Consider the following 27,184-nt stretch of genomic DNA (forward strand, 5'->3'; position numbering starts at 1 on the left):
TTAAGGTACAGAGGCAGACTATGTGTTCCAGATGTTGATGAGCTTAGAGAGCGAATAATGTCAGAGGATCACAATTCCAGGTATTCCATCCATCCAGGTTCCACAAAGATGCACCATGACCTTAAGGAATTTTATTGGTGGAATGACACGAAAAAGAATGTAGCAGATTTTGTGGCTAAGTGTCTGAATTGTCAGCAAGTGAAAGCCGAGCACTAGAGGCATGGTGGTTTGGCTCAGAATATTAATATTTTTATTTGGAAATGGGAGATGATAAACATGAACTTTATAACAGATCTACCTCGCTCATCATGAATACATAACTCGATCTAGGTGATTGCGGACCGACTTACTAAATCAGCACACTTTTTGCCAGTCAAGACTACAGATTCAATAGAAGAGTACGTCAAGTTGTATATTCATGAAATTGTCAGATTGCATAGGCCCAGTGTCCATTATTTCAGATTATGGTGTCTAATTCACAACAAACTTTTGGAAATCCTTTCAGAAGGGATTGGGTACCAAGGTAAACCTCAGCACAATTTTTCATCCGCAGACAAATGTCCAGGAAGAGCGTACTATTTAGACTCTTGAGGACATGTTGAGAGCATGTATTCTAGATTTTAAAGGTAATTGGGATAATCACTTGCTCTCATTGAATTTTCTTATAATAACAATTATCATGCTAGTATCAAGATGGCATCGTTTGAAGCTCTGTATGGGCGAAAGTGTAGATTACCCATTAGTTGGTTCGAAGTTAGAGAAGCTGAGTTGTTGGGACCAGATTTCGTCTATCAGGCCATGGAGAAATTCAAGTTGATTTCAAGAGCGTTTGAAAATGGATTAGAGTTTCCAGAAGTGTTATATAGATGTGCGGCGTAGAGAGTTAGAGTTTAAAGTTGATGATTGGGTGTTTTTAAAGGTTTTACCTATGAAAGGTGTGATGAGATTTGGCAAGAAGGGGAAACTCAGTCCCAGGTATATCGAACCTTATAAAATCCTACGAAGGGTTTGTCAAGTAGCTTATGAGCTTGTGTTTCTATAAGGGTTATTTGTTGTGCACCCAGTGTTCCATGTATGCATGAGAAAGTGTGTGGAAGACCCGTCGTTGGTAGTTCCTGCTGACACTATAATGGTTAAGGATGGCCTAACCTATGAGGAGATCCCTGTGGCTATTCTTGATTATCAGGTTCACAAGTTGAGAACTAAAGAAGTTGCCTCAGTAAAGGTGTTATGGAGGAATCAAAAAGTTGAGGAGGCTATATGGGAAGCCGAAGAAGACATGAAATCTAGATATCCTCTTTTGTTTAAGGATAAACCATATAATGTTCAAGGTAAATAACCTCCATATCCACGTCATGTCCCCTTACGTATTCATGCCTTACGATTCACGTTCACGTTCATGTATTCTCTATTCATGTCTCATGTCTCAGTGCTCATGTTTTCATGAAACCATGTCATGTTAATTCAGTCTCTATGTTCCATGTCATGTTTTCTTCATGTTCATGTACTCAAGCCATGTCCAGTCATAAGCTTAACCATCACCCACCATTCGAGAACAAATGATCCCCAGGGGGAGATATTGTAACACCTAGTACCTTTAAACTAAGCTATGTTCAAGATTCAGGACTTAGAAACCAAGATGGGAAGTGTTGGGATTGAAAGCCTCGGATCTTTAAATTGACATTTTAAATCATTTGTACGGGTGTACATTCATGTACGGGCCATACTTTATAGGCGTACATCACCAGGAGAAAATCAGAGTTTCTGGAATTCGACATTCCAGGTATGGTCAAGAAGTACAGGCGTACATCATTGTACGGGCCGTACTTGTCACTGTACATTATTGTACGGGACGTACATTCAAATCGTACCATGCAGTCGAACAATTATGATCATTGGATTTTTCCATTCTAGGTACGGCCCCATTATACGGGCTGTACATGGTGCCCGTACTTTTCCCATCTCAGCAAATATTATAAATATGCCAGTTCAGTTTTTAATCCTATTTTTCATACTCTCAAGCCCTAGCACGAAGGTTCTCTCCTCCCACCATTAAAATACACCAAGATAAGCCTATTCCAAGCCTCTCAAGTGAATTCTAATGTGTATCCATGATTTCTAAATAAGAATTCATTATTCCTAACCTAGGGTTTTCAAGAAAACACATCTCAAGCATTCAAGACTAAGGCTTTTGGACTTCTTCTCAAAGTCCATACTTTTATACAAGTTTTGGAGCGTTACAGGTATGTAGTGTTTCTATCTACGTGTGGGAACATCATTATTCTTCCCCACGCCATGTTCTTCCATGATTATACGAAAGTTCACCAAAACTAGGTTTCTAGACATATTCATGATAACCCTAAGTTCATGTACCATGATATACCATGTTTGTATTGATAGTTCGTTATTGTGTTCTTAATATTCCCTTTTGGTTATTGAGAATCTGTCTTTGATCCATGAAAACCCGTACGCTGCATTCCATTGGTTCTTAAATGCAAGTTATTAACTATTATGATCAATCCCATGAAAATCCTACATGTTGCCATGTTTCAGACAAGTTATATATATATATATATTATCCATGTTCATGTTAAACCATACTTATATACCATGTTACAAGTCATGTTTATGTAATTCATAGGCTTCTAAGCCAACTATATCCATGTTCATGATTTGGGACTTGCACAGATTATTGACAAGGTTTAACACCTAAAACTATGTATGCCGGCGTAGGATAAGGATCACTCTGCCTAGTTAGGAAAATTCCTTCATGTTTCCCTATTGCGGGATATTGGATCCATTCATATCATGTTCATGTCTCGTACCCCGGCAAGGTATGAGATGGATTAGCTGATTGGACAGAGATCAGACTCCACGTGCTTACATGGTAGTTACATGTCGGTTATACTAATGCACTCCCACAGATGTCTTACAAACTTAAAATATTTTATTCAAGTTATACATATTCCTGTAAGATGATATTCATGTTCATGTTCATGTTCAGCTTACAGATAAAGTTTCAGTTCGGTTCTATTATTCGATGTGTCATGTTTATTTTATTCAGTTGCTTTACATACCAGTACAATTTCAGTGTATTGACGTCCCCTTTTATTGCCTAGGGGCCTGCATTTCATAATGCAAGGATTGACTTACAGGATAACAGATCTGCTCGTTAGGACTATTTCTTGTGTCAGCTATTGGTGAGCCCCATTCCATTCGGGGTGTTATCTTTATTTTTCTTTCATGTCATGTTAGCAGTTAAGGTATGTCGGGGGCCTTGTCCCGGTAAACTGTTTAGCAGTCAGACTCATGTCAAAGGTTTCATACACTAGTTCAGTTATGTCATGTCAGATGTTTAGAGTCGTATAGCTAGTATTATCTCAGTACTTACATATTTTCAAACTATTTCTAAATTATGATTTAAACAGTATTTGCATTAATATTTATAATGACTCATGTTATTCAGACTATCCACATTTCAAAAGTGTATTCCGCATTAGTTCATGCCCCGTGTTGATTCAGCAAGTCATGTGGTTCGCTCAGTGACATGCAGCAAGGCACCGAGTGTCGTGTTATGCCCAGGCCATGATTCGGGGCATGACAAGCATATTTTGGGAGTAACCAAAATGGAATTATAATCCTCCGCGACATAATCTTGATGTCATGCACATGGAAAAAAATTATTTTGATAATTTGTTTAACATAGTGATGGATGTCAAGGGAAAGACCATAGATAATGTTAAGGCTAGAATGGACTTTACTTAGTATTGTGGACAAAAAGAGTTATGGTTCCAGCAAAAACAGAATAGGGTCCTCAAGCGTAAGTCTAGTTATTCTTTCAAAATGGAGCAGAAGAGAGAGATTTGTGAGTGGGTCCAGAACTTGAAGATGTCAGATAGGCATGCATCAAATTTGGTAACATGTGTTGATAAGGAGTAAGGAAAGTTATATGAGATGAAAAGTCATGATTGTCACGTTTTCATAGAAACATTACTCCCCATTGCATTTAGTGGCTTTCCTGAATGAATCTGGAAACCTGTGATAGAAATTAATTTGCTCTTCAAAGACTTGTGTTCTAGTACCTTGAGGAAAGACAATCTTTCTCGGATGGATCAGAATATTGCTGTAATCACAAATAAGTTGGAGAAGCGGTGGATCCTCTTGAGGTCAAAGCCATGAAGGAGAATATTACTCAACTAACAATCTCACTTCATGCCTCAGAGGCCAGAGAGAGGAGGAGGGACGACGAGGTGTCGGGCAAGAAGGCTCAACTAGACCAGTTACTTGCTTCGGGGGCGTTTTCGATTCCTCCGTGTCCCGAGGATGCTCGTAGGTCACAGTCTCGACCTTCCCTGGCTAGACGACGTAGGTCACATCCTCAGGTATGTAACCCTGATCATACTCTTGTTGATGAGTCTAGTGAGGAGATACGGATCACGTTTCTAACACACAACAACGTCCTTGATTCGTATAGTTTATAATCTAACTTTTTTTTTATCTTTTGTTGGATATGTAAGAATTGTATAAATTTATGATGTTTGATGACGTTTCAAGTTGTAGACTAGCTTGGAGTGTTTTGAATGAAGTTTTCATTCAAGTTTGAACTAGTTTTGAGTTGAATTTGATATGTTGTAGAATGTAAAATGTAGTGTTTGTTAGATTTTGTTGGATTGTTGGTATCTATTTGAGCTGGTTGTTGATGATATAAAATATTGTGATTTGTTTGGCTGGTGGGATACTGTAGGAGCATCCAATTTCTAGAATTTTTTTTGCAGATATTCAACCTCATGAGGTTGAAATACTGTCCAGAAAATAGCATTTTGACCACATCAGGTCAAAATTCTAGATGTGATTTGCAGATTCTGACCTCGTGAGGTCAAAATTCTAGATGTGTTTTCCAAATTTTGACCTCAGGAGATCGTTTATATAAAAAAATATATAAATTTTCGGCCTCGTGAGTAGGGGTGTTCATGGATCGGTTTTGGGTTAAAACCAAAACAAAACCAATCTAGTCTGTTTTTAAAATTGCTAAAATCAAACCAAACCAAATATAATACATATCCATCGGTTTTGTTGTAGTCGGTTTGGGTCGATTTTTCGGTTTTAAGAAAATTATCGATATTTCTCTCTTTCATGTTTTTTTCCTACAATTAGGAGAGAATTTTCTATCATTTTCCAACTTATAATTCACTATTACCCTTTTATTGAGAAAATATCTTAGGATTTATGATTTTAATTAAGTGAGTAAAGTTTATAAGAAATACAAAAAATAAAATTAGGTAAATCTCATATAGTTGTTTCTTTGAATAAATGAGTTTGAATTCATGGATTTCTTTTTTAAAATTAGCTTAAGGTATAAAGTTCATTAGTCTGTTAGATATAAATAAAATTTGCTAAAGTACATAAATTATTTAAAAGTATTTATAAAAATTAATATATTGTATATAGTGCTGTTCAAAATCGAATCGCAACCGTTAACCCAACCGCAAAATTGGCTTATTGGCCTATTGGTATTGGGTTATCGGATTAGCGGTTGGTGAATAGATTAAATTTTTATAGTTAACGGTTTATCGGTGTGAGGGCGGATTACTCAATTTCCTTATCGGGTAAACCGTTAACCCGTTAAGAATTATCATATTTACATTTTTACCTTTAAATATATAAAATATATCGTAAACCCTAAAACTAAAGCCCCGTTCAGTATTCTATTCTATTCACTTCTTCACTTATTTCTTGAGGTGGTTGGAACGATTTAAGCTTTAAGCTTTATTATGTTGGAATTTTACTTCTTCGTCATCTAAACATTATAGCTTTAAAGTAAGTATTAATTTCTTAATTTTTCTTATCACAGTGACTCAAACTTTTAAATTCATAGCATGGCTAAAAATCTTGATTTTTCTTATCTTCGTGATTCAAACTTCTAAATTCATAGCATAGCTAAAAATCTTTTTAAATTCATATCATGGCTAAAACTCTTGATTTTTCTTATCATAATGACTCAAACTTTTAAATTCATAGCATGACTGAAAATATACAAAAACAATATTGTAGGAATATTGAAAGTTGTGATTTTAATTTCGTCGGTGGAAGTTGGATCGCATGTTATGATCTTAATTCTCATTATCTCTTAAATTTAACCGATACACGTTCCGATAACCACCCGATAATTGCTAATCCAATACCAAACTAACTGACATCTTATTGATTGGCTAGTGGATTAGTACATTTAAAAACCGATAACCAATAAGTCAAACCGTTAAGTGTAATTATCCGTCCGATCCGCCCGATAAGCAACCCTAATTGTGTGTGTGTGTGTGTGTATATATATATATATATATATATATATATATATATATATATATATATATATATATATATATATGTATGTATGTATATATAAAATTTGGGTTAGGTTTGAATTTTTCTTCAGTTTGCTTTTAGTAAAACCAAACCAAATATTATCGGTTTTTAAAAATTCAAAATCAAACCAAATCAAACCCAAGTAAATATCTGTTTATTTAATCAGCTTGGTTTTGATTGTTGGTTTGGATCGGTTTGTAACCAAACCGTGAACACCCCTACTCGTGAGGTCAAAACATTTAAATTATTTTATAATATTGTTCTACGTTGCAACCTCATGAGGTCGAAATATTTAAATTATTTTAAATTTCAGCCTCGTGATGTCGAAAATTTCAAAATATATTAAAATAAAAAATAATCTTAGCGACCTCATGAGGTCGAAAACCTAATTTTTTATTTTGGGATATAAACTCAAAATAAACTTAATTTTGAGGAGTTTTATCCTTAATTTTGGTCATCAAGGATGGAAAAAATAGCTTGCCTTACACCTTTTTTCATAGGTGGAGAGCAGATCTTTGTCATCGATTCATGGTATGGTTACCATAACACACCATGAATGCGATACAACATGAAACAACCACATTTAGAGGAGATTCAGCACATGCATAACACGAACGAAGCATAGGTCATACATTTGGTGAAGGAAAGCGGTCAAATCGCAACTATGACAAGAGATGAAGCTTACAAAGTACTTCTGAAGCAGAAGGAAGTCGAATTGATCAATGATCCTGGGTGCAAATCAGCTCAAGCCTGTCACAAAGTTGAATTTGCACCGGCAGTGTAGAGAGAGAAGCAGTGGAGAAGAGAGAGACAACGCGAGATTTTAGGGCAACAATATCAGATTGTTGTTACTTTCCTATTCTATTTTTGTTTAGGACAAGTTTAAAATTTTTTGTCCTTTTTACTTTGCTTGGGGCTGAACCCGAGTTAGGCCTGCTCTTTTTTGTTGGACTCATTTTGATTTGGGCAATTCGCAGAACTGCCCTTCTTTTGGGGTGGTCTTTAAATTTTGCCCCTCATATTTGAAATCTTTAAATTTTACTCTTTGGCTAAAATTCATTGGTTCCAGGTTCGAACCCCCACTCAGTCAAAATTTTTTAAAAAAATCACAAGGCAGAGTTTAAATTTCGCTATGCCCCCACCGGCATACACTTGTTAAGGAATTACCAAAGTTATATCGAACCCGGCATACTTATGCCTTATGGGCAGACTTGACATAAGTATGCTGGGTCCGACATAACTTTGGTAATTCCTTCACAATTTTATGTCGGGTCCGGCATAACTTCGGTAATCCCTTCACAAGTTTATGCCGGGTCCGGCATAACTTTGGTAATTCCTTCACAAGTTTATGCCGGGTCCGGCATACTTATGGGAAAACTTTTAGTTAAGCCTTAACTAAAAGTCTTTTTCTAGTTATGCCTTATGCGGCAGACTTTTAGTTAAGGCATCACTACTAGAAAAAGGGCCTTTAGCGACAATTTTATAGTGGCATTAACTTAATGGCCACTAATTCATTATTTAGCGTGAAATATTACCGCCTAATAGATATTGGCCAGAAAAAGGTGTTCTTGTACCGGCTATAAAATGGAATGACCACTGAAACTAGGGCTGTTCACAGTTTTGGTTAAAACCAAAACCAAACCGAAAATTTAACCAAACCGAATAAAAAAACCGACATTTGGTTTGGTTTGGTTTGGTTTTAAATTTGAAAAACCGATAATATTTGGTTTGGTTATGGTTATAGTAAAAAATAACCGAATAAATAACCGAACCGAACCGATAATTATATACATAAAAATTTATAATTATTTATATGTATAATATTAGTTTTTTATAATTAATTAATAATATTTTATACCTTTTAATTATTAATTTAGTTTTAGTCTACATATTTTTAAAGCCCATGTCTTAAAACAATATGCCCAAGCCCAACAATCCGAGCCCAAGTCTTAACCTGTGAACACTGAACAGCCCTTTAACCGTAAGGATAAAATGTAAAAACCCTACAATCTCTTTTCATTTCACATTTCTGATTTCTGAATTCGGATTTCTGTTCCAGCCTAAGAACAAGACAAGCAGAGGCTCATGTTTCTTACATAGTCACGGTCATAGACTCACAGTAAAGGCTCAAGAGCAACCTCAACTCTTCAAGAACAAGGCTGTCAAATTTTGAGAAGGTTTGTAAGAATTTGTTTCGAATCTTAAGTTGATTTTAAGTTGTTTCCTTTTTTGTTTCGAATTTTTAAGTTGATTTTAAGTTATTTCCTTTTCGGTTTTGAATGTTTAAGTTGATTTCAAGTTGTTTCCTTTGTTAGCTACTTGATTTTAATTTGTTTCCTTTTCTGTTTTGAATTTTTACCTTTATAGTGGGATTATACTGGGCTTGTTGTTGTTGTTATTTTTTCTTGTCCGAATAGGTCCTAAACTTCTAATATTTTTCAGATGAAAAGGGCAGAGGTTGAACATTTGGAGGTTCCTAAAGATAGTTCAGTAACACCAACATCTGTTGTAACTGGTAATGCTCCTAATACTTCTTCCGTGCGTAAACCACCTAAAAAAAAGAAAATAACTACTCCTTGTAGTCGAGACCCTAGCCCTAGGGATAATGGTAGAAAAACATCTGAAATTTGGGATCATTACACATAGTTTACTAATAAAATGGGGGAATTGAGGGAAAAATGCAAGTACTGCCCCCAAAGACTTCGCTTGCCCTTCTAATTATGGGACTTCTAATCTTTGGGGACATTTGCTTAACAAGTGTGAGAAATACCCTTTTAAGACTATTGATAGGAAGCAGACAACACTCAATATTAAACCTATTAAAGGAGGGGGACAAGGAGGTTTGGAAAAGGTTGTTTATAATGTTGTCGAAGTTAGAAGGGCCATTGTCGAGTTTGTTATAATAGATGAACAACCGTTTAAAGTCGTTGAGGGGGAAGGCTTTAAGAGGCTAATGGCGGTTGTTTTGCCTAATTTTGAGTTACCTTCTCGCATTACTGTTGCTAGACAATGTTTAAAAATTTATGAAGAAGAGAAACAAAAGCTTAAAAGGCTTGTTAAAGATCAACGTGTTTGTCTTACTAGCGACACATGAACGTCAATCCAAAATTTGACTTATATGGTCATTACTGCTCACTGGATTGATGATCAGTGGAATTTGCAAAAAAAAATTCTTAACTTTTTTCAAACTCCAGATCATAAGGGTGAGACAATTGCAAAAGGAATTGAAGCTTGTTTGTTAGATTGGGAGATCGAGAACATATTCACGGTGACACTAGATAATGCATCAACTAATGATGCTGCAATCAGGTACTTGAAAGGGAGAATTAATGATTGGAATGGTGTCATATTGGGAAATGATTTTTTACACGTTCGGTGTAATGCTCATATCTTGAATTTGATTGTAAAAGAAGGATTGAGTGAACAAAATGAGTCCATTTCTCGGGTAAGGCGTGCTGTGAAATATGTTAAGTCTTCTCCTGCAAGAACTGCTTCCTTTAAGTCATATGTTGAGAAGGTAAAACTAGACACCCATGGCCTTTTGAGTTTGGATGTTGAGACGAGGTGGAACTCTACATACTTGATGTTAAATACAACTGTACAATTTGAAAAAACCTTTTCAAGAATGTATATTGATGATCATAAGTACTTTAACTATTGTCTTGAATTGAGTGGAACAACAGTGCATCCATCTTCGGAAGATTGGAAGAATGTGAAAGTCTTTCTCAAGTTTCTTGAGATTTTCTATAAAACCACTTTGAAGTTTTCGAGTACTTTGCATGTTACTTCAAATTGTTTCTTCCATGAGCTTTTTAATCTTCAAAGCATAATTGTCCAGTATTCGAATTGTAGCGATTCAATTTTGACTGATATGGCTAGGAAGATGAAAATTAAGTTTGATAAATATTGGGGTGATTTTGAGGATATGAACATGTTATTTGTTGCCGTTGTGTTGGATCCTCGCTATAAAATGAAGTATGTGAAGTTCCTTTTTAATAATTTTTATGATCCTTTGGAGGGAAATGGAAAGTCTACTAAGGTGGTGAACACTTTAACTCGCTTGTATAATCATTATAAGAATTCTATTTCTGGGCCTTCTAGTGAAAATATTGGAGATCAAACTAGTGTGATGAGTCAAATTGGTGCAATAAATAGTTCTGATGTGTGGCAATCGCAATGGGAGAAATTTCTTGAAGATGAGAATGATGTTGATAATAAGTCTGATCTTGAAAATTATTTGATGGATGATCTGGAGAAGGTTAAGGATTTCAATAGCTTGACTTGGTGGAAATCTTCATCTGACAGATATCCTATTGTCTCTAGGATTGCAAGAGATGTGCTTGCTATTCCTACATCTACTATTGCCTCGGAATCAGCTTTTAGCACCGGTGGTCGGATACTTGATTGTTATCGAAGTTCTCTATCGACAAAGACAGCTGAAGCTCTTGTTTGTTGTCAATAATGGTTGCGGTCAACATCTAAAGAATGCAAGCTTGAAGACCTTTTAGAAGAAATTCAAAATCTTGAGATCGCTGAAAAAGGTAATTTTACATAGTTAACTATATGAATATTTGTTTCACTTACTGCTGCTGCTGGAAACTGAGCTACTGCTGAACTATGCTGCTGCCACAGTTTCAGCAGTTGGTAAAAATTCGAAACAGACTGTCAAAATTCGAAGTTGTTTCCTTTTCTATTTTGAATTTTTACCTCAAGTACAAGACTGTCAAACTCCTAATTGTCATCATGCTTAAAACATGCAGAAAAATGTGATTGGTTTAAACCTTGTTTGGTCCATTTTTGCGTCTTATAATATTGGGATTTATCATTCATGAATGGACTTGTATTGCTGGATATTCTCTGAGTTTGATGTTACTAGTCTTTTTTTTTAAAAAAAACAATGAAGTCTGCTCAAAATATTACTAAAAGCAAAAACTGAACCATGCAGCACATGTAGCATCTTTTAAAAACAGATAAGCTGAAATCTCAATCTCTAGCAAAATTTCACCTCAGATAACTAAGTTTACACTCTAATACTTAATAGGTTCAATAACTGCAAGTTGAGGACCGAGCTTCTCCTCAGCAGTTTTCTCTGCCTTAACCCTGAGTTTGGCCAACTGCTTTCTCCTCTTGTATGCAACCTGGGCTCTCTCCTTTCTCTTGTTCTCGAGCTCCTTGATAGTGTCATAATGGTTCCATCCAACCTCTGATGAAAGTTTAACCAAGAGACAATATTTGTGTCCTGCTTAGAGTCTCAAGACCTTGAGAGCATCAGGATCTTAGAAGGAGCACAAAAATGAATAGGACCATGAGAAGGTTTAGTATTCATTCTTTTCCTAAGGAACCTAAGGTACTTCATTTTCTGTCTCACAAGTCCACCAGACAGACAAATCTCTTCACATCTCTCAACCACAACTCTCTGTCCATTAAGCAATTCCTTAGCCAAAATGGAAGAAAGTCTTCCAAGAATGTGGTGACGTGCATCCACCACTATTCTCCTTGCAGAGATGCCTGAACCGGACACCATTTTTGTTTTTCTTTTGGCTTACCTGTGTGAAGGAAAGAGTGATGTTTCTAGTCGCTTACTACTATTGGACCACTTTTTCTAACATGAAATCGAATGGAGTCTTCGCATATGTTTGACAAATAGCCAACGCACTACTGAAAGGTTAGTTATAAAGTGTATTGTTTGTGTGGAAGTTAAGTTCTGTGCTGCTTTTATATTTAAAAATTTCATGTTGACGTCTTGACGATGCAAATTAAGGAAACTGTGAGTCTTATAAAGTGTATTGTTTGTGTGGAGTCTTATCATTTGAATTGTTAAAAATACACTGATTTTATAAAGTGTATTGTTTGTGTGGAGTCTTAATTAGCAACTTTATAACATGGATCAGCCTTATGCTTGATTGCCTTCCAATCTGTCATCTTTCTTTACTTTAGAATCAACAGGAGACTTCTAAATCTGTCTGTCAACACCTTTTCTTATAACTATATTCTAAACTCTTGAAAGGACCAGTTCCACCAAAAAGGTGTAATGTCAATAAAGCAGTCATAAGATAACCTTTTGGCACTTGAAAACATTCAAAGCTAGTGCTAGTAATACTAGTACAAAATAATGTACTTTGTTTACGAACTGATGCCTTCCTTTATCAGAGGCAGATGCAGCCTTATTTACTGGTTGGTTCAACTCAAATGCGCAATGGATTCAACGGCGAAAATTAAAAGATTGAACTCATCAAATCTAAATTCTGGATCTGACCCTGCTTCCTTTCATATACAGATGATTCTTGGAAATGCGATTCTTGAATCAATATAGTAACTACTAGTAAAGCAATCAAACAGTAAACACCCAACGCAAAGTATGTAGTTATCATTTGAATTGTTGATTGCTGATTTGGATTCTTAAAATCAATAATGGAATTAACAACTGTTTTGTGTGAGGCAAATTAAGGAAACTGTGGTGCTACTGTTACACTTTAAGTTTTGGGGAAAAGTTGCTGCTATATTTGTTGGCTAAGCTGCTATACCTTTATGTTTTTAGGCATTTAATGCCTAATATCGTGATTTTTTTTGCAGATTCTCTGGGCACTGTTTTGAGCATTGATTAGTTTGGAGCTTAAGCTAAGGAAGATGGTCGAAGTACTTTTGATTATATTATGGATTCTCTAGTTAGTTTAGTTTAAATATGTAAGTTTTTCATTTTTATGGAGAAAGTTGTTTGTATTTTAGAACCTCTGTTTGACTTGTTCTTTTGAATCTAAACTGCTTTGCAAGTTTGGTTCACCTGATTTGCCGTCAGCTTGTGGGCAGTGAGGAAAAAAGAGCTTCATAAGAAATTTGAAGAATGTAGAGATAGAATATTTGAATTGTCGCGGCTAGTCATAAACCGAAAAACCGAACCAAACCGAACCAAACCGACAATAACCAAACCGGTGGTTATTATTTTACTTGGTTTGGTTATGGTTTTAAACATTTAAAAACCGACTAAATTGGTTTGGTTATGATTTTGACCAATAACCGACCCAAACCGAACCATGAACACCCCTAACTGAAACCACTAGTTTATGACATTTATTGATTATTTTACCTTTCCCTCCAAATATTTTGCACACGATTTACTTATTCCCTCCTAAAAATATTCTCGCTAAATCACCAATTAATTTCAAAAAAATTCAGAAGTTTTCTAGAAAGGCAAAATAGCGCTGCAGCTCAACCCTAACTCATGCGTCTCACCATCGCCCCTTCAACATACAGAAGAGACTATTAAACATTCTAAAGAGTTGTGGAATTTGGGTGTTAGGGTTTGTGAAAATCAGAGATGATGTTCGTCTACGGGCTGATCTGTGCATTGATGACGGTGGTTTTCTTCATCCAATAATGATAACATTGTCGCTTCGGTGCTCTTCCAGCTGCTGTTCCCAAAATCGATCCTACTGTATATGCTTTCAAGAATTTTCTTAAGTTTTTCTTTCCTCGGATGTTTTATATTCATTGCCTACAAGATTTGAGTTTTCTCTTTATGTAATCCAATTACAATGACCTTTTTTTAGAGCGAGAAATTCATCAACTTTATGGGTGTACCGTCGATCCTAAATCATGTAAGTGCTGTAAAGAGAATTCTTTCAAGTTTGTAAGCTTACTGTTTCTGATTCGATATGGGCTAAAAAGGAACTGATATGCAAATTAATCCAGGGATGAAGTCTTTCGGTTATGGAGGCCTTTTTTATTTTAGCCTGTGTAGGTATAGCTCCATTAGATCTACAACCATTTTTGTTTCCCTTTTAATTTCATTAGGGCTGAATAGTTAAAAGTTGTATTAATCAAATAGCAGATCTAGACTATATCTCTGACACGCGAAATCTATCTTCTTGACTGTTGCTTAAATTTATGGTGTCTGCTTTACTAGAAGTGCTTTGATGGCTAAGGATTTCAAGGTATAATATAGCTATTACATTCAATAGGAGTGGACTCAATAGTACCCATTTTGGTTATACTTACCAAATCTGCATCTATTGATTCTATTCACATTCATAAATACTGAAGTGTCAGGTGGCGAGTTCTTTCGAATTTATTATTCTTTGCAGAAGAACATTAAAACCTTGAATCCATGATGGAAGTTCCATGGAGGAGTTCAAGACGCTCATTCAACCTTGCACACTTTACTTTCTTGTTCTTTACACTAGAACATCAAAAGCTGGTACTATTTTGGGACTTTAAGGTTGGGGTTTGTTTATTCAGTTTACTAGCTTTTTAGTTTTATTTGCTTTATTCACTATATGTTTATTCTTTTTAATGTTTTATTGTCTAACATAGGACAAGACTCTAGTTAAATACACATGATTTTTATTAGATAAACAGTCTAGTAAAATGTAATCTTTACATCCTTGCTCAGATAATTCGTTAATTGGTATAGGTTCAAGACACTAACAGCCTAAACAAGAGGTCGTCGCTTAGTTAATTAATCAAATGGTTTAATTTAAGGATTCAACTTGGGCAGTCATAATAATTTAACCCAACTTTGCTTGTGTTTTTTCGTTATTTATGTGGGTGTTAAATCTAGTCTATGTTTAGTATCTAATCTGTTCCAGAGCAATGCCTTAGATTACAACCTTTTAAAACTAAGGCTAAATTGGTTCAGGCAACAGACCTCTTAAATAGTTATGCCAACTTATTTATGTTGCTAATTAGGTAAGTCAACAATTAATTAGCTAACCTTTCTGGGGATAGTTACATTTCTGTTTGAGTGTTAGGCATTTAAGATATAGAATCATTCATTTAGCACAAACTCTTAGTGGTCTCAATCTTTAATTTTGGCAAAATCCTCAAATAAGTTATGGATTTTTCGACAAGTAATCCTCTCTATGCCATACATACTTAGTTTAGTTCTACCGGTTGAATAGCATTTTTTTTAGGTCTTAGTTCATTTCTTGTCATTAGATAGTGTTTACACATTTTTGTTTTCTGACTGTTAATAAGTCAAATCTTTTGTCGAAGTACTCCTGAAAGAAGACGAATATATAATTGTTATGTTATAATTTAAGTTAATTTTCTCTCACTCTTCAATATTAGTCAAATGGGTTTGGCATCTTTTTGAATCATGGAGATAAGATTGGAAGTTTTCCTTTGCTTTGAGAAAATTGTTTGGTTTCTTACCAATTTTAAAGCATGTATTATGAATTATTTGATGTCCTACTCACTTTGTTCACCTTAAGAAAAGGGAGAAAAAAGAATTTAGAGTATTCTTTTACATTTGAAGTGTGCTACAAAGGACATTTATAAAAAGGGAAGCTTTTTATGAACCTGAATAACTTTTGTTGCAGCAATGAATTTAGACTAGTTGTAGTTTGCTACTGGCCACTATTCTTTTGTGAGCTGGTATAGTACTTTCCAATCTTGAGAAGGAAATGATTTCTCCAAAAGAGTTGTATCTTCTATATTATATCAGACACAAGTAGGATGATGTGTTACTGTTTAGCTGCTACCTTGACATGCCTAAGATATTTTAAAACACTTGCTATGTCTATCTTTTATGTCATCGCTCTTGCATTGGATTATAAATATGCACATAATAAATGTTGTACTTTTATTTGGTGTCACTGGGCCAAACTATCTAGTAAGCTGCAATTTTCGCATTAATTAGAATAGTGATGTAAAAATGTTTTACAACTTACAATTGGTTTGCTACTGGGTACTATTCCTTAGTGAGCTGGTATAGTACTTTGCAATCTTGGGAAGGAAATGGCTTCGAAAAGAGTTGTATCTTCTATATTATATCAGATACAAGTAGGATCATGTGTTACTGTTCAGCTGCTACCTTAACAAGCCTAAGATAGTTTAAAACACTTGCTATGTCTATCTTTTATGTCATCGCTCTTGCATTTAATTATAAATAAGCACATTATAAATGTTGTACTTTTACTTGGTGTCAGTGGGCCTAACTATTTAGTAAGTTGCAACTTTCGCATTAATTATAAAAGTAATGTTAAAATGTTTTACAACTTATGATTGGTTTCTACCTGATTACAGGTTGAACGCAAAAGGGTGCAGAGAAGTGTGGTCTGTGGTGGCATTCCTTTGCAGATGGGTAATATGGTTTTATGAGTAGCAGTAGTAGCTAAAACCAATCCTTGTCTTTGTGTTCTGTTTTGTGAATTTTTTTCTCTAACAAATGTTTCTTTATTTTGTATCTTGATGGAAGGAACAAATTGATCTAGTCTGCAACACCAGTTGGACCCAATGGTACTTTTCTCCTTGCTTGATCTGAGAATGCACCTTAATGTTATAATTATTGAAGTTCCTTTAGAAAGATTGGTTCTACTGCTTCTGCTCTTTTCTGTGATTTCTTTGTCCTCTTGCTGGGTGTTTTGGAATATGATGCACATGAATGCATCTGTTGCTGATCTCTTTAAAAGTACAAATTATTTATGCTATTGCCTTTGCAAGATAACACACATATATAAGTAAATTGAAAACTTTGTGACAGTTAGTACATTGAAGAATGCATGGTTAGACTCAAAGTTTAGAATTTGTGCAACTATCGGCTTAGCACTATGTTGAATTATGAGAAATTTTGCAGTTGGTGTTTGTTTATAGTGTAAACTGCAAAGGGACTACAGAATTTGTTTAAATTTATAAAAATGGAATGGTTGTTGCTGAATAGGAAGGGCTACTTTGATTAAGGTTTTGCCTCGTTTTTATTAGAGCATATGACTTCAGTGGTGGAGCTAATTTGTTTAAATTTATAAAAATGGAATGGTTGTTGCTGAATAGGAAGGGCTACTTTGATTAAGGTTTTACCTCTCTTTTTTATTAAAGCATATGACTTCAGGGGCGGAGCTAGCATACTAAATTGGGGATATAGCTGTCATATACCCAACTAGGGCCGCGACGGGTACCCGATACTTGTACCGAGCACCCCCTATCTCATATCGTATTCTTATTACTAAGTGGGCCATATGAACTGTACTATATTTTTTTTCTACTTACCATTAACACTAGTAGCATAGTTATAAACATAGGCTAACAAACTCGGCTAGCACTTTATACAACAACGAGGACCATCAAAAGTACAAAACATCTAACTGTACATATCTGTCTACGAGCCTCTAAACATAGTACACATATACATAGGAAGGGCCGAGTACTGCCGTGCCCGAATATATACACAAAATAGTACCAAGGAACTGAGGCTCCGAGACAACTGGAGCGCTGCCACTTACTACTGATAGAACTCCTAGGAATCAGGTCCGTCTACCTGCTGACCTGCGCGGCATGAAACGCAGCGTCCACAAGAAGGGACGTCAGTACAAATAGTGTACCGAGTATGTAAAGCATGGAAGATAATACAACAGAAACATAGAGTATGATTATCAATATCATAGGGCCATAGGACATATAATGAGACGAGAAAGTAACCTGTACATCGGAATACTTTTTTTTTCAGGCCGGATACCATGCATGCCTGTCCGTCTTTTGAAAACATTTCTTTTTCATATTCATAGAAAATAGATCTTATTTCACATCGTATCATGTCATAACATATCATAGTATATCATGTAATATCATAGCACCGAACAATTTCGGCTCGCCCACATTGCGCCGAAATACATCGGCTCGCCCATATATCCCGCGTCCAGGCATCCCGCGTCCGGGATGATAAGCCAGCTGACCAGGTGGCAATGAAACATGTTTCCCTTCCTATCCCCATGTATCCCTTCCCCCCACCCCATGTACATATTCATATTTTATATACATATATCATATAAGCATGCAGGAGAGCCCAAAGAAAATCATGTAGCCATCGGAGTGACGTAAGGTCGGTGACCTCCGATTACGTTATGGAACAATCGTGATCGCTTTGTCTCACCTTGAAGGAACGAGTATTTTAAGGCGAGACTACCAACGGATAATAGAGTTAAAAGAAACATAAAATGAAATCATGGATGTCATAGAAATCAATTCATCTGCTTTAGAGCCTTTAGAGAGTGGTATCATAACCAAGGAATAGAATTAAAATCAAGAACTAGTTTGATACTTTCGTATTCCTATTGGGTCCTTAGCTTAAGACTCTTAGTCATGGAATCATTCTTGTCATACTTATCATAGACATATTCTCTTCCTTAGCATCATCGTCATCATGGTCATCGTAGACATATTTCCATTAGATTAGTACAGTACTTATCGTTTGATAATCGGAACAAGGATCAAAAGTTTCCTTTGGATTCTACTCCAAAATAAGTCAAACGGAGCAATAGGGAAAATCCGGAAACAATGGGCCCACCTCGGGTCAAATGAGGCGGCATACCAAATTTACGTACATTATATTTCATGACGTCACTTGCGAGGTTTTTGAGGTAGTCGGGTCATATTTATGCAAGTTCTAGATGTTTAGGAAGTTTTTCCAACATTTTACACAATTTCTAATTCAATTCTACTGAATGAAAAAGGGGAAACTTTAGGTGCGGATTCCGGAGAATGGAGTTGTCCCTGAGGCTCGTATCCAACCTAGTATGCCTAAGACATGCCATAGAAGGAAGGGTGAAGCCTTACATACCTCTTTCCGCTCCTTATGCTATTCCGAATTCAAGTTGCAAATCCGCCGAAATCTACAAATTGGTCACATTTACCAAACTTGATTAGAGCATTTAGAATTGGAATCTTAAGATAAAACTTGTCTACCGAAATTTCGGCAGCACTTCCCCTGTAAATACACCATCCCCAAAATTCAACTTAGCCAATTTTCATCAACAACAATCCGGGAATTCAACCCGGCCAAACTATCAACATAATTTCAACAACCACACTAACAATTTCCATATTCAATCCAAGATACATTATAACAACTTAATCAATTTACTACTTCTTCCAAAACCTTCCAACTCCAATAAAAACAATAACAGCCTTATAATATATATTCCAACAACACCATACTAATATCATTATCTTCCATACATGTAAGAACATAATATTCAATTTACATAATCTTCCAAGACAAGCCTCCAACTACTAATACTTCACTAAGCTCATTAGGCTTTTATTTGCAATATAAAATCCACAACACAACAACCAACATACCAAATAAAACTTGCTCACATTCCTTCATGATTCACCAAATATACACGGCTATACATCATGCATATACAACTACAACCTCTCCAAAATCATTCAACTTCCATTATCAACATAACATTCACAACAATAACAACCAATTACTAGATAAAATAATTAAAACATGATTTCTACGCACACCCATGCTACCTCACGGCCACCACCCCCACTTCCATATTCCTCATGAATTTCATCCATCTTTGTACACTACAACATGCAAAAATATCCATAACATGTAAAGAGAATGAATTCTTACCTTTCTCCTCACTTCTTCACTTGGCTAAAACTTCCAATTTGCAAGAATATGAATTTTTCTCCTTCCAAAAACCACCCCACCTTGCTAGGAATCCTTCAATTGGTAGAAAATGATTTTTGAAGAAATTTTTGTCAATTTCCTTGGCAATTTTTGCACTTGGCTGAAATGGCCCTTGAAGCTTCCTTTTTTTTTTTTTTTTTGTGTTCTTGGTTTCTTGAAATGTCTAGAGAATTCTATGAATTTTATGAAGACTTGGTCTTCTTTTAAGTCATTCACTTAATTCCCATATGGGCTTGGCCCATTCCCATTAAGAAGGAAGTTGGATGGCCAACCTTGGCCCAAAGTGATCTAGCCCATTTTTTTTTTTTGCACTTCATGACAAATTTTAATTTTTCCAATTTCCAAATTTTCCCTTCGTCTTCCTCCATATTTCCACGAGTCATATTGCGAATATACCTTTTTACCCCTAGCCTTACTAATACTTCCACTTCAAGATTTTCATAAGCAACTTGTATGCTTAACAAAATAAAAATATGGCCTTGCTTATTGTCTTCTCGCGATTGTCTTGAATTTTCCGATTTCCCAAAAATGCGGGATATAACATCCTCCCCCCCTTTAGAACATTCGTCCTCGAATGTTAAACTGGCCTCGTAGTGTATCATAATACTTCGGGGAGGTCTCCTTCGTAGACATCTCACATGTCGCTTAACATATCCCTTTTAGGAGCTTAGGTTACCTTTATGTCGTAGGTCAATTGAGTTAGCTCCGAACGCTAGCCCTGCATTAATAAGTCCCCTTTTTTTTGGATCTTGAATCGTCATAGTCCATTTTAGGTCTAACATGCTCTCCCCTCCTTTATTCAGAGGGTCTACACACGCCTATGCCCTTTAAATAATCGTCGCCCTCCGCGGTGTTTTACAATTGTAATTCCTTCTTTGCGGAGTTTGTCGCGTCTATTCCCTTGCCAGATATGTTCCCGTATATCACCGCCTTAGGGATTTCTAGCCTTAACTAGTGTGGGTTCGGCATCGATCTTACACTATGACATCCGTACTTATATCCTTCATCACGTCTTTTAAATTTCTTTCAGCTAGCGTATTCCATGTATTGCGACACTATTTGTTAGGGTTCTACAGTCACAGATAAGATGTCATATACATATATACACTTCCACCACTATTTTACTTACAAACACTTCCAAAAGCTAATCAAACTTTCTTTAGTCCTGAAGCTCTGTCATACTTTCTCCCCTTCTGCTAGTCTAATCCATTTCGGCCTACACGACTTCTATAGGGTTTCTAACCACTTCACACACCCTAATTTACTTTAGGCTACCTAATTTCACATTCGTTTCTTGTTTCCACATTTATGAAATTTTCAGCATATTTCCCAGGGGTCACTCATCTTGATATTGCTCTCACCCTAGCACGCTTAACCTTGAAACTTTGGTGCATTTTAGTACGTGAATGCTGGTATAATTATATCGACAGCCCCGCACTACCTATTTCACATAATATGGGACAAGTTGGGGTCTTAGCAGTTTTCAAAACGCCCGCGTAACACGTCTTTTCTTTTAATTACAATTCTAACTTCCGCAATCCCCAGTATTCGTCCTTTTACCTATGTATATGGCTACTTTTGTCCTAAATTTCCACACTCCCAGTAGTGGCGAAAACACCTTAGTCGCAACAGGCATAGACATCCCAGCTCATTTGATTTAGCTCGGGTTCCCCCCTAATATGTTCAGCGATCTAGGGCGCGATATCTGACATGTAGAACCTGGATCAATCGATACTTGTACATTGTAGAAAAATACTGATAATATACCTGGAACGACATCAGGGGATGGCTCAGGATCCTGTCGGCCAGCTAGTGCATAGGTATGATGCTGGGGTCCACTCGAACTGGGTATTCCTTCTCGGTCTCTATCGCAGCCTACTGCTATCTGGGACCTTTGCATTGGAGGGTGCGCCAATGATTGTGAGTCGACTGCTACCCCCGTGGGCTGAACCCTTCCTTTGCCACGTCGAAATGGGCAGTCGCGCATGTAATGACCTGACTTAGCACAGGTATAACAAATACCCGAACCCGCGCGACACGGCCCCGCATGTAATCAACGGCACTGGGGGCATTGTGGTACGGATGGTCTCCGCTGACTAAGCTCACCGCTACACTGGGAACCCAAAACTCCGTAGCCCTGACCTGCCCCGGCGGGCTGAGTTTGGTCTCTATCGTACCTCCGTGGGCAATCACGCATCAAATGGCCAATCCGACCGCAGGCAAAACAAGCACTTGTATCTAAGTAACACTGTCCCGAGTGTGGCCTGCCACATCGTGCACACCGCGGTGGGGGTAGCCCCGTACTGCTAAAGTCGGCTCTATGCCGGGATCCCGAAACCCTGGCACTCTGATCTGGTCCTGAATACCCGGAATGTTCCTGTGCCTGTCTCCCTCTATACTCACTTCTAATTTCGAAAGATCTAGCCCTTTTTCTGCGACCCCTATCACCAGATCCCACGCCCTGTTGTTGAGCTTGAGCGGCTACTAGTTGGGTTAACAAAAGGATAGTTTGTCTCATCTCTTGAATTGGAGCATCAGGTGAGGGAATTGGGAGTGCTGGAGCTGAAGTGGAAACTCCTTCTTGCTCCCCTAATATCGGCGGAGTGCGATCAGCACGAGAGGAAGTCTTATTATGGGATTCACCCTCCTCAATATTTACCAGTGGCTCCGGTCCAGTTCGCCTTTCTGTTGCCATCTTGCCCTCCTCAGGGACTGTAACTTTCATCTTCTCAGGCATCGCCGAAAATGTAACACTGGGTTAGGAAGAAGGAAAACCTCTTATTATAGCTCTATCGCACGATCTAGAATACAAAGAAGGTCATATTTCCTAAATGCCCTGCAGCCTCCTGCTTATAAGCGTGGCGCGCTACACACCCATAAACAGGACTCTACTGGACACGGCTCGTAGACAAACCCCTAGGACCGAACTGCTCTGACCACTTCTGTCATATACCCAACTAGGGCCGCGACGGGTACCCGATACTTGTACCGAGCACCCCCTATCTCATATTGTATTCTTATTACTAAGTGGGCCGTATGAACTGTACTATATTTTTTTTTCTACTTACCATTAACACTAGTAGCATAGTTATAAACATAGGCTAACAAACTCGGCTAGCACTTTATACAACAACGAGGACCATCAAAAGTACAAAACATCTAACTGTACATATCTGTCTACGAGCCTCTAAACATAGTACACATATACATAGGAAGGGCCGAGTACTGCCGTGCCCGAATATATACACAAAATAGTACCAAGGAACTGAGGCTCCGAGACAACTGGAGCGCTGCCACTTACTGCTGATAGAACTCCTAGGAATCAGGTTCGTCTACCTGCTGACCTGCGCGGCATGAAACGCAGCGTCCACAAAAAGGGACGTCAGTATAAATAGTGTACCGAGTATGTAAAGCATGGAAGATAATACAACAGAAACATAGAGTATGATTATCAATATCATAGGGTCATAGGACATATAATGAGACGAGAAAGTAACCTGTACATCGAAATATTTTTTTTTCAGGCCGGATACCATGCATGCCTGTCCGTCTTTTGAAAACATTTCTTTTTCATATTCATAGAAAATAGATCTTATTTCACATCGTATCATGTCATAGCATATCATAGTATATCATGTAATATCATAGCACCGAACAATGTCGGCTCGCCCACATTGCGTCGAAATACATCGGCTCGCCCATATATCCCACGTCCGGGATGATAAGCCAGCTGACCAGGTGGCAATGAAACATGTTTCCCTTCCCATCCCCATGTATCCCTTCCCCCCACCCCATGTACATATTCATATTTTATATACATATATCATATAAGCATGCAGGAGAGCCCAAAGAAAATCATGTAGCCATCGGAGTGACGTAAGGTCGGTGACCTCCGATTACGTTATGGAACAATCGTGATCGCTTTGTCTCACCTTGAAGGAACGAGTATTTTAAGGCGAGACTACCAACGGAGAATAGTGTTAAAAGAAACATAGAATGAAATCATGGATGTCATAGAAATCAATTCATATGCTTCAGAGCCTTTAGAGAGTGGTATGATAACCAAGGAATAGAATTAAAATCAAGAACTAGTTTGATACTTTCGTATTCCTATTGGGTCCTTAGCTTAAAACTCTTAGTCATGGAATCATTCTTGTCATACTTATCATAGACATATTCTCTTCCTTAGCATCATCGTCATCATGGTCATCGTAGACATATTTCCATTAGATTAGTACAGTACTTATCGTTTGATAATCGGAACAAGGATCAAAAGTTTCCTTTGGATTCTACTCCAAAATAAGTCAAACAGAGCAATAGGAAAAATCCAGAAACAATGGGCCCACCTCGGGTCAAATGAGCCGGCGTACCAAATTTACGTACATTATATTTCATGACGTCACTTGTGAGGGTTTTGAGGTAGTCGGGTCATATTTATGCAAGTTCTAGATGTTTAGGAAGTTTTTCCAACATTTTACACAATTTCTAATTCAATTCTACTGAATGAAAAAGGGGAAACTTTAGGTGCGGATTCCGGAGAATGGAGTTGTCCCCGAGGCTCGTATCCAACCTAGTATGCCTAAGACATGCCATAGAAGGAAGGGTGAAGCCTTACATACTTCTTTCCGCTCCTTATGCTATTCCGAATTCAAGTTGCAAATCCGCCGAAATGTACAAATTGGTCACATTTACCAAACTTGATTAGAGCATTTAGAATTGGAATCTTAAGATAAAACTTGTCTACCGAAATTTCGGCAGCACTTCCCCTGTAAATACACCATCCCCAAAATTCAACTTAACCAATTTTCATCAACAACAATCCGGGAATTCAACCCGGCCAAACTATCAACATAATTTCAACAACCACACTAACAATTTCCATATTCAATTCAAGATACATTATAACAACTTAATCAATTTACTACTTCTTCCAAAACCTTCCAACTTCAATAAAAACAATAACAACCTTATAATATATATTCCAACAACACCATACTAATATCATTATCTTCCATACATGTAAGAACATAATATTCAATTTACATAATCTTCCAAGACAAGCCTCCAACTACTAATACTTCACTAAGCTCATTAGGCTTTTATTTGCAATATAAAATCCACAACACAACAACCAACATACCAAATAAAACTTGCTCACATTCCTTCATGATTCACCAAATATACACGGCTATACATCATGCATATACAACTACAACCTCTCCAAAATCATTCAACTTCCATTATCAACATAACATTCACAACAATAACAACCAATTACTAGATAAAATAATTAAAACATGATTTCTACGCACACCCATGCTACCTCACGGCCACCACCCCCACTTCCATATTCCTTATGAATTTCATCCATCTTTGTACACTACAACATGCAAAAATATCCATAACATGTAAAGAGAATGAATTCTTACCTTTCTCCTCACTTCTTCACTTGGCTAAAACTTCCAATTTGCAAGAATATGAATTTTTCTCCTTCAAAAAACCACCCCACCTTGCTAGGAATCCTTCAATTGGTAGGAAATGATTTTTGAAGAAATTTTTGTCAATTTCCTTGGCAATTTTTGCACTTGGCTGAAATGGCCCTTGAAGCTTCCTCTTTTTTTTTTTTTTTTTTTTGTGTTCTTGGTTTCTTGAAATGTCTAGAGAATTCTATGAATTTTATGAAGACTTGGTCTTCTTTTAAGTCATTCACTTAATTCCCATATGGGCTTGGCCCATTCCCATTAAGAAGGAAGTTGGATGGCCAACCTTGGCCCAAAGTGATCTAGCCCATTTTTTTTTTTTTGCACTTCATGACAAATTTTAAGTTTTCCAATTTTCAAATTTTCCCTTCGTCTTCCTCTATATTTCCACGAGTCATATTGCGAATATACCTTTTTACCCCTAGCCTTACTAATACTTCCACTTCAAGATTTTCATAAGCAACTTGTATGCTTAACAAAATAAAAATATGGCCTTGCTTATTGTCTTCCCGCGATTGTCTTAAATTTTCCGATTTCCCACTAATGCGGGGTATAACAATAGCTTGTTGCCGACTAGTTTACCACTGTACTGTGGATGGCCAGTTCTTGTTGCTGGAACCATTTCTCTTCTTAAATCGAGAACTAGTATGAAATCTTTTTCACTTACTCAGATTAGGATAGAAGGCTAGGTTGCTTATCCTTTCACCATAGTAGTTGTAGTTTTGCTTATTCGTTTATTGCCATTTGATTTCTTCTTATATTTGTTCGGCCTTTGTACTTTGATTATCTTATTTATCTATAATAGTTAATGCTCCTTTCTTTCCGGACTATTCTACCATGACTTTGTCGCTTTTGTTATTCCATGTTTTCATACTGTTTTTGATATGCTTGGCCCTATCTGACCTTTTGTCTTGTTTTCCTCTCTTGAGCCGAGGGTCTTTCGGAAACAGCCGCCCTACCTTTCAAGGTGGGGGTTAGGTCTGCGTACACTCTACCCTCCCCAGACCTCACATGATGGGATTCTACTGGGCTTGTTGTTGTTGTTGTTGCTCAGGAGGTATCTCTATCATCCACAAAGATTAGTGCCATTGATCATGTTAATAAGCTTTAGGTGCTTGTATTCAGAAGATTGAAATTTGAATATTCAAATATGAGATGATAGAAACTCACTTTATTGCTATCTTCACCTAGTGCATTAGTATATATCAAAATGGTGTTCACGGTAGCATTTTAGGTGTTTACTTGCGGTGATTTTCTACGTTTATTTCATCTTTTGACATATTTATTTTATTATTTCAGGTCATACAATATGGAGTTTGAAAATTTCGCTTTTGGAAGATTCCAATATGATGAAGAGTTGGGAACATTAATTGATAAGATTAGTTATATAATGACATTAGTTATTTATTTCAAACAATATCATTTTATTTTTTAAAGTTGTGACATTAATATTTTGGATTATTACTTCTTTTTGTTTGTTTAGATTAATAAGATGTACTATATAGTATTTGCCAAACTTTGTTGTCACTGTGAGATTCTCTTTATACTAGCAATTTTATTTTTTGAATGTAGTAGCCATTCTCAACAAAGGCTAAACAATCGCCGTTAAAGCTTGTGACTTTTTGTAGCAATTTAATTGATTTTACTGGCTATAAACAGAGACGCTAAAAGGGCCTAATTACTATTTTTTGAAGGAATATTGTAGCCATTATGATTGCCATAAAATAATTGCCGTTAAAGTGACTAGATTTTAGGGGTCATTTTATTAGTTTTACCGGCCATAATAATGGACTCTAAAAGGGTATAATTGTTATTTTTTGGAGTGCATTTGGCAGCCATTACAATTGCTGCAAATAATTGCTGTTAAAGCTTGTTGCTTTTAGCGGCAATAAAAGAAGGCTTTACCAGCATTTCATACAATGGC

General features: G+C 36.7%; 2 long non-coding RNA genes and 1 pseudogene across 2 annotated transcripts; 2 read left to right on the forward strand and 1 right to left on the reverse strand.

Annotated features, from left to right (window-relative positions):
- The first annotated feature begins 8,268 nt into the window (after window positions 1-8,268).
- Window positions 8,269-13,319, forward strand: LOC132643790 (uncharacterized). The gene is made up of 4 exons (XR_009583773.1): window positions 8,269-8,537; window positions 8,803-8,875; window positions 10,684-10,901; window positions 12,934-13,319. It is a non-coding gene; the product is annotated as an uncharacterized LOC132643790 (long non-coding RNA).
- LOC132643716 (large ribosomal subunit protein uL13z-like) lies at window positions 11,253-11,916 on the reverse strand (annotated as a pseudogene).
- Window positions 13,320-13,434: 115 nt separating the features above from the next.
- On the forward strand, window positions 13,435-26,800 carry LOC132636779 (uncharacterized). The gene is made up of 3 exons (XR_009581411.1): window positions 13,435-14,575; window positions 16,384-16,596; window positions 26,560-26,800. It is a non-coding gene; the product is annotated as an uncharacterized LOC132636779 (long non-coding RNA).
- Window positions 26,801-27,184: the final 384 nt, after the last annotated feature.

The sequence above is a fragment of the Lycium barbarum genome, chromosome 1 (genome assembly GCF_019175385.1).
Source record: "Lycium barbarum isolate Lr01 chromosome 1, ASM1917538v2, whole genome shotgun sequence".
In the NCBI taxonomy this organism is placed as follows: domain Eukaryota; kingdom Viridiplantae; phylum Streptophyta; class Magnoliopsida; order Solanales; family Solanaceae; genus Lycium; species Lycium barbarum.